General features: G+C 38.5%; 1 long non-coding RNA gene across 6 annotated transcripts in view; it reads left to right on the top strand.

Moving 5' to 3' along the window:
* The window catches only part of LOC145506221 (uncharacterized), a 527653-nt gene that overhangs the window by 239299 nt on the left and 272079 nt on the right, over window positions 1-16275 (top strand). The gene's annotated exons all lie outside the window — the stretch shown is intronic.

Genomic DNA, 16275 nt, shown 5'->3' with positions numbered 1-16275 from the left:
GCCTTATTAATTTGTATAAAGAAAGAAAGAAAAGAAAGTGAACTTGCTCAGTTGTGCCCAACTCTTTGCGACCCCATGGACTGTAGCCTACCAGGCTCCTCAGTACATGGAATTTTTCCAGGCAAGAGTACTGGAGTGGGTTGGCACTTCCTTTTCCAGAGGATCTTCCAGACCCAGGAATTGAACCTGGGTCTCCCGCATTGGAGGCAGATGCTTTACTGTCTGAGCCACTAAGGAAGCTCATTAATTCGTATAGTGGCTGCTAAATATTATTTTTTAATCCATGAAATGAGGGATGATCAGTCTAGAAACCTTGTACAATCTTGGCAGCTGTGCTACAAACAAGGCACAGAGATCCCATGGATACATGCTGTGGACGATACCTGGGCTCAGTTTTCTTTAACTGACTGGTGCTCACTTGTTGAGCAGAGGATACTGTTACTTAACCCTGACCAGGTTAGTTGCATCCTGCCATTAGAAGAGTATAGAGGGTGAAAGGTGGAAAGATGCTGGTTGAATGGTACACACATCCTGTTATAATCAAGTAAGTTCTGAGGACCTAGTGTATAGCACGGTGACTGTAGTTGGTAATATCCTATTATCTACTTGAAAATTTCTAAGAGAGTAGATCTTACTGTTCTTACCCCTCAAAAGAAATGGTAATTATATTATATGAGGGAGGCATTCGCTAACATAATGGTGGGAATCATTTTGCAATATATAAATGTATCGAATGAACCTGTTGTAAACCTTAAACTTTACACCGTGCGGCATGTGAATTATATCTCAATAAAGCAGGGGAAAGAAATAATGGGGTAGAATCTGCTTTAGGTGAATTTTCCATACAGACACCATTGGAACACCAGGAAGAATAGAGGATGGCCTCCACCAGGCTTCTGGAAGGGGTGGCATGGTTATTTTGGCATCAGTCACTGTTTGCATAGGTGGCAAGGGCAGCTTTAAGTCTTGTTCTCATTTTGGTGTAACTTTGAGTGCTGGAGCCTTGGGAGGAAGGCTTACAGCTCCATCTCCGTCCAACCACTGGTTGGTACTGAAAACTACAGAAAAGAATCCATTGTGTGTTACCAATGCATTTAGGTTGTCTTAGTGGTGTCAGATTACAGAACAACTTGACAGTGAGGCACAAGAATGTATTCAAGCCAGGAACTTGAAGTGATGGGAAGTTGAAGTTCAGTTCAGTTGCTCAGTTGTGTCCAACTCTTTGTGACCCCATGGAATGCAGCACGCCAAGCTTCCCTGTCCATCACCAACTCCCAGAGCTTGCTCAAACTCATGTCGATTGAGTGGGTGATGACATCCAACTGTCTCATCCTTTGTCATCCCCTTCTCCTCCTGCCTTCAATCTTTCCCAGCATCAGAGTCTTTTCCTATAAGTCAGTTCTTTGCATCAGATGGCCAAAGTATTGGAGTTTCAGCTTCAGCATCAGTCCCTCCAATGGGCACCCTGGATTGATTTCCTTTAGGATGGACTGGTTGGATCTTGTTGCAGTCCAAGGGACTCTCAAGAGTCCTCTCCAACACCACAGTTCAAAAGCATCCATTCTTCGGCGCTCAACTTTCTTTATGGTCCATGAAGAAACTCTCACATCCATACATGACTACTGGAAAAATCATAGCTTTGACTAGACCGATCATTGTTGGCAAAGTAATGTCTCTGCTTTTTAATATGCTGTCTAGGTTGGTCATAGCTTTTCTCCCAAGAAGTAAGCATCTTTTAATTTCATGGCTGCAGTCACCATCTGCAGTGATTTTGGAGGCCCCCAAAATAAAGTCTGTCACTGTTTCCATTGTTTCCCCATCTTTTTGCCATGAAGTGATGGGACCAGATGCCATGATCTTAGTGTTTTGAATGGTGAGTTTTAGGCCAGCTTTTTCACTCTCCTCTTTCACTTTCATCAAGGGGCTCTTTAGTTCTTTGCTTTCTGCCATAAGGGTGGTGTCATCTGCATATCTGAGATTATTGATATTTCTCCTGGCAATCTTGATTCCAGCGTGTGTTTCATACATCCTGGTGTTTCGCTTCATATACTCTGCATATAAGTTAAATAAGCAGAGAGACAATATACAGCCTTGAAGTACTCCTTTCCCAATTTGGAACCAGTCTGTTGTTCCATGTCCGGTACTAACTGTTGCTTCTTGACCTGCATACAGATTTCTTAGGAGGCAGGTAAGGTGGTCTCATTTCCCATCTCTTGAAGAATTTTCCATAGTTTGTTGTGATCTGCACAGTCAAAGGCTTTGGCATAATCAATAAAGCAGAAGTAGATTTTTTTCTGGAACTCGCTTGCTTTTTTGATGATCCAATGGATGTTGGCAATTTGATCTCTGGTTCCTCTGCCTTTTCTAAAGCTTGAACATCTGAAAGTTCATAGTTCATGTACTGTTGAAGCCTTGCTTGGAGAATTCTGAGAGTTACTTTGTTAGTGTGTGAGATAAGTGTAATTGTGTGGTAGTCTGAATATTCTTTGGCATTGCCTTTCTTTGGGATTGGAATGAAAACTGACCTTTTTCAGTCCTGTGGCCACTGCTGAGTTTTCCAAATTTTCTGGCATATTGAGTGCAGCACCTTAACAGCATCATCCAACATTCTCCTGTCAATGGTTGTTCAGAAATGAGTTGTAATTTTGGAGTTCTCCCAAGAGAAGACGAGTGCATGTCCTTCTATTCTGCCATCTTGAAGATCCCCTGGAGAATTTGAAAGCAGGAGATTTTTAATTGCTAATGTCTATCACTTCATGGCAAATCGATGGGGAAACAATGGAAACAGTGACAGACTTTATTTTGGGGGGCTCCAAAATCACTGCAAATGGTAACTGCAGCCATGAAATTAAACGACACTTGCTCCTTGGAAGAAAAGTTATGACCAACCTAGACAGCATATGAAAAAGCAGAGACATTACTTTGCCAACAAAGGTCTGTCTAGTCAAAGCTATGGTTTTTCCAGTAGTCATGTATGGATGTGAGAGTTGGACTATCAAGAAAGCTGAGTGCCAAAGAATTGATGCTTTTGAACTGTGATGTTGGAGAAGACTCTTGAGAGTCCCTTGGACTGCAAGGAGATCCAACAGGTTCATCCTAAAAGAAATAAGTCCTGGATATTCATTGGAAGGACTGATGCTGAAGCGGAAACTCCAATACTTTGGCCACCTGATGCGAATAACTCACGCATTTGAAAAGATCCTGTTGCTGGGAAAGATTGAAGGCAGGAGGAGAAGGGGATGACAGAGGATGAGATGGTTGGATGGCATCATTGACTCAATGGACATGAGTTAGAGTAAACTCCAGGAGTTGGTGATGGACAGCAAGCCCTGGCGTGCTGGTCCATGGGGTCACAAAGAGTCAGACACGACTGAGCGACTGAACTGAACTGAAGATGAAGAAGAAAAAATTGATGGTAAGAAAACCAGTGGGAAAGCTCTCAAAATAAGGAGAGGTATGAGGTGATGAGTTAAGGTTCTGTTGGAGTTAGCAGCAATTGAGAAGAGGCAATTTCTGAGAGACCTGTTGAAGGCATGAATTAAAAAAATAACTAAAATGTGTAGTTCTCTATTTTTTACTTCCTGTGCTTACCCCTTTCATGTACTGTCTTAAACCCTGAACAGCTCTAAAAGCTAGGTATTATTATCACCATTTTCAGGTGAGACAAGTACAAGAGTTTAAGTGACTTCTTTATGATTTTAATACTGTTAGGTGATGAGCCAAAATATTTGGGACAGATTAGCACAGGTTTGCCTGGTAAGCCTGGTGTGATGCCAGCTTCCAAAATAGGTGTGTTGGAGATGGAGCCAGTTACCAGAGGGAAGGGAGGAGGGTAGGTGTGGACCTGCCAGACCTGCCAGGGCAGAGTGTAGTAGTTGTTGGCTTATGAAGGATCTGCTGGAGGATCCATCGAAGCTGAGCGAGAATAGACAGAGCCAAAGAATGATAATTCCATGGAGTTAAAGTGTCCTCTGTTCCTGGATCTGCTTGGGTTTCTTGAGTAGATTTATTTAACTTTCAGTTCTTCAGTAATTATACACTGCAACTGCTGATGAGTTTTAGTTTAAGAGTTAGACCCTTTGGACTCCAAAGATTTGTATCAGGAAAACATTTATTAATGATTCTTAAGCATGCATATATGATATTCAGACCTACAAAAATTCACCTTTTACTAAAACCAGAGCTTTCTGCTGATTGTAATTCCAGACACTTTGGGTTAACTAGAACTTGTAGTTTTTAAATTGTCGTCTTGATAGCTTCTATTCTGTGATTTTGTGCTTGACCTCACAAACTCGGAGGAAGAATCTATCTTACTTAGGATTTTGTAAAAGATGGTTACAGATTAATCTATAATTTATACTATAATAGATTAACTGATTTAATCTGTAGAGTCCCTCCAGATTCATGATGGAAAAACGGGGTAAACCACTCCATTCAACCTTTCGCCCTCAAACCTGAGTACTGAAAAGCCAGTGAATATTTCCAGGGGTCCTTCCTATAGTGTCTTGGAGCCTTTGCTAGACATTTTCTAAAAAAGAATTTTTATTATGTTTCCCTCATGAATGACCTCCTCTACCATTCACTTCCCTAGCAACCTATGCTTCTTTAAAGGATTTGATCCATGCAATATCTTTTTGAAGCTTATTTTTCTTGCTGGCTTCCCTTGTAGCTCAGCTGGTAAAGAACCCACCCGCAATGCAGGAGACCGGGATTGTTCCCTGGGTTGGGAAGATCCCCTGGAGAAGGGAAAGGCTACCCACTCCAGTATTCTGGCCTGGAGAATTCCATGGACTGTATAGTCCATGAGGTTGCAAAGAGTCAGACACAACTGAGCGACTTTCACTTTCTTGCTAGAATACAAGGTTCTTGAAGATAGAGAACTTGTTTTGTTTGCAGGTCTACCTTTGGTGCCTAAATTAATGTGTGACATATTGTAGGAACTGAGAATAAACAAATTCCCGTTCCTGTGTTAAATGATACTGGGGCCAAGCAAAATGTATTGATTTTGTTTGTTTCATTCCAGGAAGCTAAGAATATAGACCAATTAAAATGAATATCATAGCTTGCTCCTCAGCACTGCTTCAAAAACAGTTTGTGTACCAGCACCCATCCCCAGACCTCACTTCACTGTGACAAAGTACACACAGTACTGTGTAGAGTTACTGTGTCCTTAATTCTGCCCAATCCTGGGTGTTTCTTTGCTTTTCAAAAACATCTTAAAGTTCTGCAACATGGGTCCTATAAGTAACCTTCCTTTATTTTTTTACTTTGGAGATCCTAACACTGTGTCAAGGTGGTGTTCTTATTTGCTGCAGTAAATTTAGGAAACTTCTTTTGATCAGTAAGCGTTTTGGGTTGTCTTCCTGGGGGCTTCCCACTGAGCTAACACTGGGCAAGGGATCACTGGTATTGATCCTTCTATTTAATGGGTGTGGATGCTAAAGCTCAGAAGGGTGAAGTACTTGATTAAAGTAGCTAGACTATGGGTTCAAATTCATTCAGTCTTTCTGCAAAGCACTATTTGCACATGGCTCTTTTGAGGTTTCTTTTTTCCTTCAAGGTTGCCTTGAGGTTGTTTGAACCTGATCCAGGGCTGTGTCACGGGCAGGGGAGAGGAAGAGGGTGAAGAGCATTTGTACCCTGTATGTTGTCTTGACCACCTCCTTTAAGGGGAGGACATAGACTTGGGATGTGCCTGTTTCACCAGTTTGTATGGGTAACACAGAGTAGCTCTGTGTCCAATGAGAATATGTAACTTAGACAGTGAAGAGGCAGGTAGAATGAAGCCTCTGGTGAACACAGTCTCAGCAGGGGTGATCTTGTTCCCAGGGGATGAAAACAAGTTCTTGGGGGATCAAGAAAATCTCAGGTGTTACAGGTTTGTGGCCCTATAAAGGGCCATGGTACATAACCAGGTATAGTGTATCTGAGGTATTAAAATTTTGTGAGGAGGGGACGATTAAGAAAAAAAGTCTAAAGGTGGCTGTTAATAAACAAAAGGTTGAGAAACACACCTCTAGTGACAATTTCTTCTAGATGACCATGATTCAAAAGACGTCACATACTGTTCAAAGATTGCAAATCTAATATTGGATCTGGTGCAGTCACTCATGGACTCAGAAAAGGTATTTAGTTTCTTAAAAGCAAACCACATTTAAAAAGACATTCTTAAGTAGAAAGAAAGAAAAGTACAAACGGTGACTGGGATCTCTTAGCACCTCAGTAGGGTTGGTTCTGTTTGCTGTTAATTCTGAAACTGAAGTGTGTGTGTGTGTGTGTGTGTGTGTGTGAGAGAGACACACACAGAGAGAGAGACAGAGAGACAAGACAGAGAGCAACTTTTCTGAGATAGAGGACTCTGAAAACTTAGGTTCCGCTAGCATGAACTTCACATGGTAAAGAGATTAAGTAGAGTCTAGCATCTCTGGCAGATTGCATAGCTAGCTACAAATGAAGCAAGTCATTAGAGACCATGATTTCCTAGCCCTGGAAAACATAACAAGCCCCAGTATTTACTGTCGTCTATCACATTAGCAAGATGTACCAGTCAGAATTAATTACAGCTGCTGGAAAGCAGATAATTAACATGTCTCGTATTATTCATCCTCTCAGCTCGTGGAGAGCTGATAATGGGGTCTCTGTGTGCTACTTGACTGTTTGCATTTAATTTGAATTCTAATCAGAAAATGCTGAAGGATTCCTGAAACATTAGATGGCATGATATACTAGCCTGAGCTTATTGACACAAGATCTAGTGTTTCTTTCTAAATAATCAGTTTCCAAGAAATATTAGATAATAAAATAGATACTGTCTATATAAACATACTCCCTTGTGGCTCAGACCATGGTAAAGAATCTGCCCACAATGCGGAGACCCAGGTTCAATCCCTGGGTCAGGAAGATCCCTTGGAGAGGGAAATGACAACCCACTCCAGTGTTCTTGCCTAGAGGACTCCATGGATAGAGGAACCTGGTGGGCTACAGTCGATGGGGTCACAAAGAGTCAGACAAAACTGAGTGACCACACTTTCACATAACCATATTTATTGAAATAAAATTATCATGAAAATTGGTCCTTCAAACACCTTAACATTGGTAGGTGTGATTTCAGAGAGAAGACTTAGTCCATAATGTAATGTAATGAAGATCATAATAATCTGGATTTTTATGAGGTTATTTTGCTTTGTATGCAGTCTTGGATGTAGGTTATTATTGTAAGCAATGCAAACTTGTAGGCCTATACTTATCACTCTTCAGTTTGTAGGTTAATGGTTACTGTGTTTCATACTTCTGAGGTGATTGAATCATCACATTCTAGGCAGTTAACACTAATTTTATGTAATTTTTTTAGGGCAGTTTTAGGTTCATAGAAAAATTGAGAGGAACATATAGAGATTTTCTGTATACTTCTTACACTCCTATGCATAGTCTCCCCCATTATCAACCTCCTCCACCATAGTGGTGCATTTGTTGCAATTGATAAACCTGCACTGATGTATCTTAATTGCCCAGAGTCTGTAGTTTACACTACAATTCACTGTTGGTATTATACATTCTATGGATTTGGACAAATGTACAATGACATGTGTCATTATACTATCATACAGGGTGTTTTCACTGTCCTAAAAACCCTCTGTTCTCTGCCTATTCATCCGTCCTTCTTACCCCAGTTCCTAGAAACTTAACCTTACTGTCTCCATAGTTTTATCTTTTACAAAATGCCACATAGTTGGATTCACACAATATAAAGCCTTTTAAGATTAGCTTCTTTCACTTAGTAATCAGCGCTTAGGGTTGCTCCATGTCTTTTCATGGCTTGATAGCTCATTTCATTTTAGCACTGAATAATGTTACATTGTCTGGGTGTACCACAGTTTACCTACTTAAGGATATCTTGGTTGCTTCCAAGTCTTGGCAGTGATGAATAAAGCTGCTGTAAATATCTGTGTGCAGGATTTTGTAAGGATATACATTTTCACTAATAATACTTTTAATCCCTAGCCTTTCTTTTTGGCAGCCCTACTTCATGCATTTTGCAGTTGCATTTTTGGACAACTGCATTGTTGAGAAGTTTGCAAAATGACCAAAATATGTATACATTAAAAATTATTTTTTGTTTTTTTATTTATTAATTGTAGACTCCTATTTTAGACTCCTGAATTTATTTATTGTAGACTCCTAAAATAAGCATCTCAAAAGCTTATTTAAAAACATATACTATGTATATTATAATATACAATGTATATTATAATATACATTAAAATAACATATTAGGGGTCAACAAGTGTTGTGAAGAATAATGTCAGGGGAATAGAAAGAGGTGGTGATGATAATGTTATTTTATGTAGGGTGATCTGAGAACGTCTTCCTAAGGCATGTGAGCAGAGAATTGGACTGAGAGCATTCCAGGCCCAGGGATTAGCAAGTGCCAATGCCTCGAGGTAGAGGGAGAAGAGAATGATGAGTTCATAGAAGAGCAAGGAGATCCCCATGTCTGGAGCAGATGGAAGAGTGATGGTTTTGCTGGTTGTGTCACAGCAGTAGAAAATGGTAGGAGGAAGAGTAATTAGGCTTGTTGTCCAAGTACTGGTGGGTCTTACTGTCCAAAGTAAAGATTTGGGTTTTTTTCCTTGAGTGCTACTGAAATCGCTGGAGAATTCTGAAGAGCGACATAATCTGACACATTTTTAAAAGAATACTCTGGCTCATGTGTGTGTGTGTGTTTGTGTGTGTGTGTTGGGGAAATGATGGCAGTGAAGAGGTAGAAGCTGTACGGCCAGCTAAGAGTCTACTGCAATAGTGCAGGCACGGTGTGACAGTGGCTTGGTCAAAGTAGTGGCTTGTTAGGATTCAGGGTATAGTTCAAAGGAACTGATGACCAGACTGACTGATACATTGCATGTGGGCTCGGACAGAAAGAGCAGAGTTCAGGAAGATTCAAGGATTGGGGTCTAAATTTATGGTCCGTGGATCACGTTGATGATGGTTACAGTGGGCACTCAGAGGTGGGAGAGGGATAGTGCTCTAACCTGGAGTGATCATGAGGACTTTGGGAAAACATGGTGGGATTTGAACTGGATATTGAGGGAGGTACAGAGTTGGTTTAAAGCCAAGAGGAAAGGGGCAGGAATTTAAGGCTAGTGAAACAGGGCCTGAAACAGGGGAAAGTGCAGAACTTGGAAAAGGCAATGGTGTTTCCTGAGATGAAGAAAATTGGGACGGAATAGGTTTCAAAAGACTATTAAGAATTCATTTTTGGACATACCAGTTTTGTAATGTCTTATTAAACATCTCAACTATTTATGGGTCCTTTCATATTTCATACTCTTTTTATGTATAATAGTTCTTTCTCAGAAGCAATAAACCAAGAACAGATAGTGTTGTACTCAAAGTACTTTATAATCTCTGTCTTTATCTTCTTTAGTTATGATTCACATGTAGATGATGTCACCAATTCCAGATCCCATGAGAAGGTTTTTAAAAAAACACTTTTCTCTCTCAGTGATTTAGTTGACAATAATTATTTTATTCCATGTTGAACTTTTAAACTGCCTAGTTGTTTTTCAGAATTATCATTAGCTCTAATATTTAGAAAACTTTGTGTAATATTTATCATTTTTTATTAGAGTTCTGGTTCATTATGTTTTCTTTTAATGTGACTTAGTTTTTGTTTTCCCTGAAAATTTATGTTACTTCATTAAAGCCATGAAGCACCTTTAACAGCATTCACTTCTTGTGGAGACCATTACAGAGGGCCTTCCCGTTGCTCTCAGGTGATCTAGATACTGGAATGGAGATTGGCTTTTGGTGAAGAATACTTTTTCTAAAACAATGACATCAAAAAACAGATAATAAATTTTGTCCACCAGAGGAAGTCCTACCTATGAATTCCTACAAGTAGAAATTTAACATTAAAGATAAAACTAAGTTACGATTTTTCTACTCCTAGTTGTGTGGCTAGAACAAATTAAATGACTTAACACTTTGGACTCTAAAGCCTGTTTTATCTGTTAAACAATAAAGGTAATGATGGAACCAAATTCCTAAGTTTATATGAGACTTAAAGGAGATAATCCACATGGAGAGACTCACACAGCACAAGGCACATAGTAAATATTTAGTAAATTATTACTATAAGCATCATCACCAAAGATAAAATACCATATCAAATGTGCTTTTAGCATTTACTCCTTGCAAACCACTGATGCAGTCTCTGGTGGATATAAAAATGGAAGATATATTTAGTTCCCTCCAAAAATTTATACTCTAGTTGCAGAAATAAGAGTGCTATTTTCAAGAAGAGTATGTTAATAAAAATATTAAAATGTAGTTCAATAAAGATAAAACTTATGGCAAAATGGCACAAGGTTTATGGCCCATGGATTTCATTGATAATAGTGGTTGAGGGCATTCAGAGGTGAGAGAGATGGCTTTCTAGCCTAGGGTGATCATGAAGCACTTTAGGAAAACATAGGGGATTTGAACTGGATATTAAGGGAGAAACAGGATTTATTTAAAGCCAAGAGAAAAAGGGCAGACATTTCATACAGGTGAAATTTAACAGAGAAAAGTGCAAACTGAGAAGAGGCAAGTGTGTTTATAGAAACAATGTTTATAATATAGAGAGCTATGATTTATATCAAAGTAAAGTAGATTTTTCTGATGAGCTCTTTTTTAAAGTTCTATTGACAAAAGTATAAAAACTAGAAAGATAAGTGAATAGATGTATGGCATAAACATGAGTTAAAGTTTTTCTTGCTAAAGACAAAAAGTTTTGAAAATGTCAGTAAAGAGTGATTCTAAGTACTCTTTATTAAACCTTTTATTTACTTTTCTAACGGTATAAACATTATGCCTGGGTTTTCAGGACAACTAGACAACCATTTGAGAGTAGAAAAAGTCTGTGCTTGCAGATAAAAATCTTTAAATTTAAGGTCTTTGGCTTTACTACAAGTTTCAAGTCTTTATTTTGGAACTCAAAAGCCAAGACTTTGACCATTTCCTTTTTGGGGCTTTGTTTTCTTGAGTTATTGTTTGCTGCTGACAAAATAGGAGAGGGCCATAGAAATGCAAGTAAAACGTATTTTTTAAAATTGAGATATAATTGACATATAATATTATGTTAGTTTTATGTATATAATGTAAATATTTGTTTATTTATATTGTGAAATGATCACCATAATGTGTTTAGTTAACATCCATCACATGTAGTAACAAAATTTATTTTTCTTATGAAGAGAGCTTGTAGCATTTACTTTTTTAGCAACATTCAAATATGCCGTAGAGTATTATTATTTTTATTGTTAACTAGTCACCATGCTGTATATTACATCTCTGGGACTTATAACTAGAAGTTTATACCTTTCACCCCTTCACCCATTTCATCCATTCCCGATACCCACGAATTAAAAATCTTGGTTAATATCTCACATATTATTTTTTTTTGCTACAAATGCCACCTAGTAATGAAGGTCAGATCAACTAACATATAAAAATTATAACAGATAAGATAAAATAATTGGTGATATTTAATGCAAGCACTAAATTTCCATATTTTAAACATGTAAGCTTAGGTACATGTATTTTAATGATTAGAAGTTTTATGCAATGGATCACATGTTTAAGGGCTATCACTTTGTTTTTTATTTTTATTGAAGTATAATTGACACAATATTATATTAACTTCAGGTGAATAACATAGTGATTCTACATTTATATATCTTACAAATTGATCACAATGTCTAGTAACTATCTGTTACCATACAAAGTTATTACAATGTTACTGACTATAATTCCTATGCTGTACATTACATCCCCATAACTAATTTATTTTATAAGTGAAAGTTTGTATTTAATCTTTTCACCTGTTTCACCCAATTCCCCACACTCCCAGCCCTCTGGCAACCCCCAGTTTCCTTTCTGTATCTGAGTCTGTTTCTGCTTTGTTTTTTCTTTTGCTTTTTAGACTCTACATATAAGTATTGTATGGTATTTGTACAATATTTGTTTTTGATGACTTATTTCACTTGGCATAAAGCCTCTAGATTCATTCATGTCTCAAATGGCAAGATTTCATTCTTTTTTATGGCTGGGTAATATTCCATTGTTTGTATATATACCACATCTTCTTTATCTGCTTTAAACATTTAAGTTGCTTCCATATCTTGGCAAGGAAATGGCAACACATTCCAGTATTCTTTCCTAGAGAATCCTGTGGACAGAGCAGCCTAGTGGGCTGCTGTCCATAGGGTTGCATAGAGTCAGACATGACTGAAGTGACTTAGCATGCATGCATGCCTTGGAGAAGGAAATGGCAACCCACTCCAGTGTTCTTGCCTGGAGAATCCCAGGAATGGAGGAGCCTGGTGGGCTACTGTTTATGGGGTTGCACAGAGTTGGACATGACTGAAGCGACTTAGCAGCAGCAGCAGCAGCAGCATATCTTGGCTATTGTAGATAGTTCTGCAGTGAACATAAGAGTACATTTATCTTTTCAAATTAGTCTTTTTGTTTTCTTTGGATAAATATCTAGAAATGGAATTACTAGATCATCTAACAATTCTATTTTTAATTTTTTAAGAAATCTCCATACTTTTTTCCCTAGAGGCTGCACCAATTTACATTTCCACCGGCAGTACATGAGAATTCCCTTTTAATCTACATCCTCGTCAACACTTGTTATTTGCTGTTATTGTCTTTTTGATAATAGCCATTCCGTGAGGTATAAAGTGATATATCATTTTGGTTTTGATTTGTATTTCCCTGATGATTAGTGACTGTGAGCATTTTTTCATGTGCATGTCTTCTTTGGAAAAACATCTATTCAGATGCTCTGTTTGCTTTTCTTAATATTGAGTTGTGTGAGTTCTTTATATATTTTGGATATCAACATCATTTCCCTTTCAGAAGTTGCCTTTTTATTTCATTAATGGTTTCCTTCAAGGCACAGAAACTTTTTGCTTTGATGTAGCCCATTTTTTAAATATTTGCTTTTGTTTCCTTTGCCTGAGGAGACAGATCCAAACAAAATATTTCCAAGACTGATGTCAAAGAGCATACTGCCAATGTTTACTTCTAGTAGTTTTATGGTTTGGGTCTTAAAATTAAGGCTTTAGGTCCGTCTAGTCAAAGCTCTGGTTTTTCCGGTAGTCATGTATGGATGCCAGAGTTGGACTATAAAGAAAGCTGAGCACCAAAGAATTGATGTTTTTAAACTGTGGTGTTGGAGAAGACTCCTGAGAGCCTCTTGGACAGCAAGGAGATCCAACCAGTCCATCCTAAAGGAAATCATTCCTGAATATTCATTGGAAGGACTGATGCTAAAGCTGAAACTCCAACCCTTTGGCCACCTAATGCAAAGAATTGACTCATTTGAAAAGACCCTGATGTTGGGAATGATTGAAGGTGGGAGGAGAAGTGGATGACAGAGGATGAGATGGTTTGATGGCATCACCACTCAATGGACATGAGTTTGAGTAAACTCTGGAAGTTGGTGATGGACAGGGAGGCCTGGCGTGCTGCAGTCCAGAGGGTTGCAAAGAGACACCACTGGAGCAACTGAACTGAACTGAATCTATTTTTACTTTATTTTTATATGTGATATAAGAAAGTGGTCCAGTTTCATTCTTTTGCTTGTAGCTTTTCAATTTTCCCGTTGTTATTTGTTGTTGTTGTTATTTAGTCACTAAGTTGTGTCTAACCCTTTTGTGGCACCATGGACTATATCCTGTCAGGCTCCTCTGTCCATGGGATTTCCCAGGCAAGAATATTGGTGTGGGTTGCACTTTCTTCTCCAGGGGATCTTCCCGATCCAGGGATTGAACCCACATCGCCTGCTTTGCAAACAGATTCTTTACCAGTGAGCCACCAAGAAGCCCTTGTCATACATTAGTTGACCATATATGCATGGTTTTTATTTCTGGGCTCCCTATTCTGTTGTTTTCATTGATCTATGTATCTGTTTTTGTGCCAGTATCATATAGTTTTGATTACTATAACTTTGTAGTATAGTTTGAAATCAGGGAGCATGATACCTCAGCTTTCTTCTTCTTTCTTAAAATTTCTTTTGCTGTTCAGAGTCTGTTGTTCAATACAAAATTCTGAATTATTTGTTTTAATTCTATGAAAAATGCCATTGGCATTTTGAGAGGTATTGCACTGAATCTGTAGATTGCTTGGAGGTAATATGGACATCTTAACAATATTAATGCTACTAATTCACTAGGACCGGAGAAGGCAATGGCACCCCACTCCAGTACTCTTGCCTGGAAAACCCCATGGACGGAGGAGCCTGGTAGGCTACAGTCCATGGGGTCGCTAAGAGTCAGACACGACTGAGCGACTTCACTTTCACTTTTCCCTTTCATGCACTGGAGAAGGAAATGGCAACCCACTCCAGTATTCTTGCCTGGAGAATCCCAGGGACGGCAGAGCCTGGTGAGCTGCCATCTATGGGGTCGCACAGAGTCGGACACGACTGAAGCGACTTAGCAGCAGCAGCAATTCACTAGGACAGTATATTTTTCCATTTGTTTGGTTGTTTTCACTTTCTTTTGTCAGTGTTTTATAGTTTCCAGAGTATAGCTCTTCAGCTTCTTGGTTCAATTTATTCATAATTATTTTTTTCTTTTTTATACAGTTATACATGGGGTTTTCTTAATTTCTCTTTCTGATAGTTTGTTCAGTTCAGTTCAGTTCAGTTGCCAAGTTGTGTCCAACTCTTTGCAACCCCATGGACTGCAGCATGCCAGGCCTCCCTGTCCATCACCAACTCCTAGAGTTTACTCAGACTCATGTCCATTGAGCGATGATGCCATTCAACCATCTCATCCTCTGTCATCCCCTTCTCCTACTGCCTTCAATCTTTTCCAGCATCAGGGTCTTTTTCAGTGAGTCAGTTCTTCACATCAGGTGGCCAAATATTGGATTTTCAGCTTCAGCGTCAGTCCTTCTAATGAATATTCAGGAATGATTTCCTTTATGATGGACTGGTTGGAGCTCCTTGTAGTCCAAGGGACTCTCAAGAATCTTCTCCAACACCGCAGTTCAAAAGCATCAATTCTTTGGTGCTCAGCTTTCTTTATAGTCCAACTCTGATATCCATACATGACTACTGGAAAAACCATAGCTTTGACTAGATGGACCTTTGTCTGCAGGGTGATTGTCTCTACTTTTGAATATGCTGTCTCAAGGAGCAAGCGTCTTTTAATTTCATGGCTGCAGTCACCATCTGCAGTGATTTTGGAGCCCCCCAAAATAAAGTCTGTCTTTATTTTATACTATTTTATACTATTTCCATGGTTTCCCCATCTATTTGCCATAAAGTGATGGGACCAGATGTCATGATCTTAGTTTTCTGAATGTTGAGTTTTAAGCTAACTTTTTCACTCTCCTCTTTCACTTTCATCAAGAGGCTTGTTAGTTCTTCTTTGCTTTCTGCCCTAAGGGTGGTGTCATCTGCATAGCTGAAGTTATTGATGTTTCTCCCAGCAATCTTGATTCCAGCTTGTGATTCATCCAGTCCAGCATTTCTCATGATGTACTCTGTATATAAGTTAAATAAGCAGGGTGACAATATACAGCCTTGACGTACTCCTTTCCCAATTTGGAACCAGTCTTTTGTTCCATGTCCAGTGTATAGAATTGTAACAGATTTATGTATATTTATTTTGATCCTGCCACTTTACTAATTTATTTATTAGTTCTAATAATTTTTTGGTGGAGTCTTTGAAGGGTTTTCTGTATATAGCATCATGTCATCTGCAGATTTACTTCTTCCTTTCCAATTTGAATGCCTTTTATTTCTTTCCTTTTCTGAGTGCTGTGGCTAGGACTTCCAGTACAATGTTAAATAAAAATGGAAATATTGGGCATCCTCATCTCTTTGCTCATTTTAGAGGAAATGCTTTCAGCCTTTCACCACTGAGTATGATGCTAGCTGTGGGTTTGTTGTATATGGGTTTTATTATGTTGATAGAATTTCCTTCTATGCCTAATTTACTACATATTATTAACTTATTAAGAGTTTTTTAAAAATCATGAATGGATGTTGAATTATATCAAATGGTTTTCTCTGCCTATTTATATAATCATATGATTTTAATTGTTCATTTTGCTATTATGGTGCATCACATTGTCTGATTTGCATATATTGAATCATCCTTGCATCTATGCAATAAATATCACTTGATGGTGAATAATCATTTCAACGTGTTGTTGAATTTGGCATGCTAGTATTTTGTTGAGGATTTCTGAATTTATGTTCCTCAGGGATTT

This window comes from Giraffa tippelskirchi, chromosome 5 (assembly GCF_054371585.1).
Source record: "Giraffa tippelskirchi isolate mGirTip1 chromosome 5, T2T-mGirTip1v1.2.pri, whole genome shotgun sequence".
Lineage (NCBI taxonomy): Eukaryota > Metazoa > Chordata > Mammalia > Artiodactyla > Giraffidae > Giraffa > Giraffa tippelskirchi.
The sequence above is the reverse complement of the archived record's forward strand: the minus strand, read 5'-3'. Positions and strand labels throughout refer to the sequence as shown.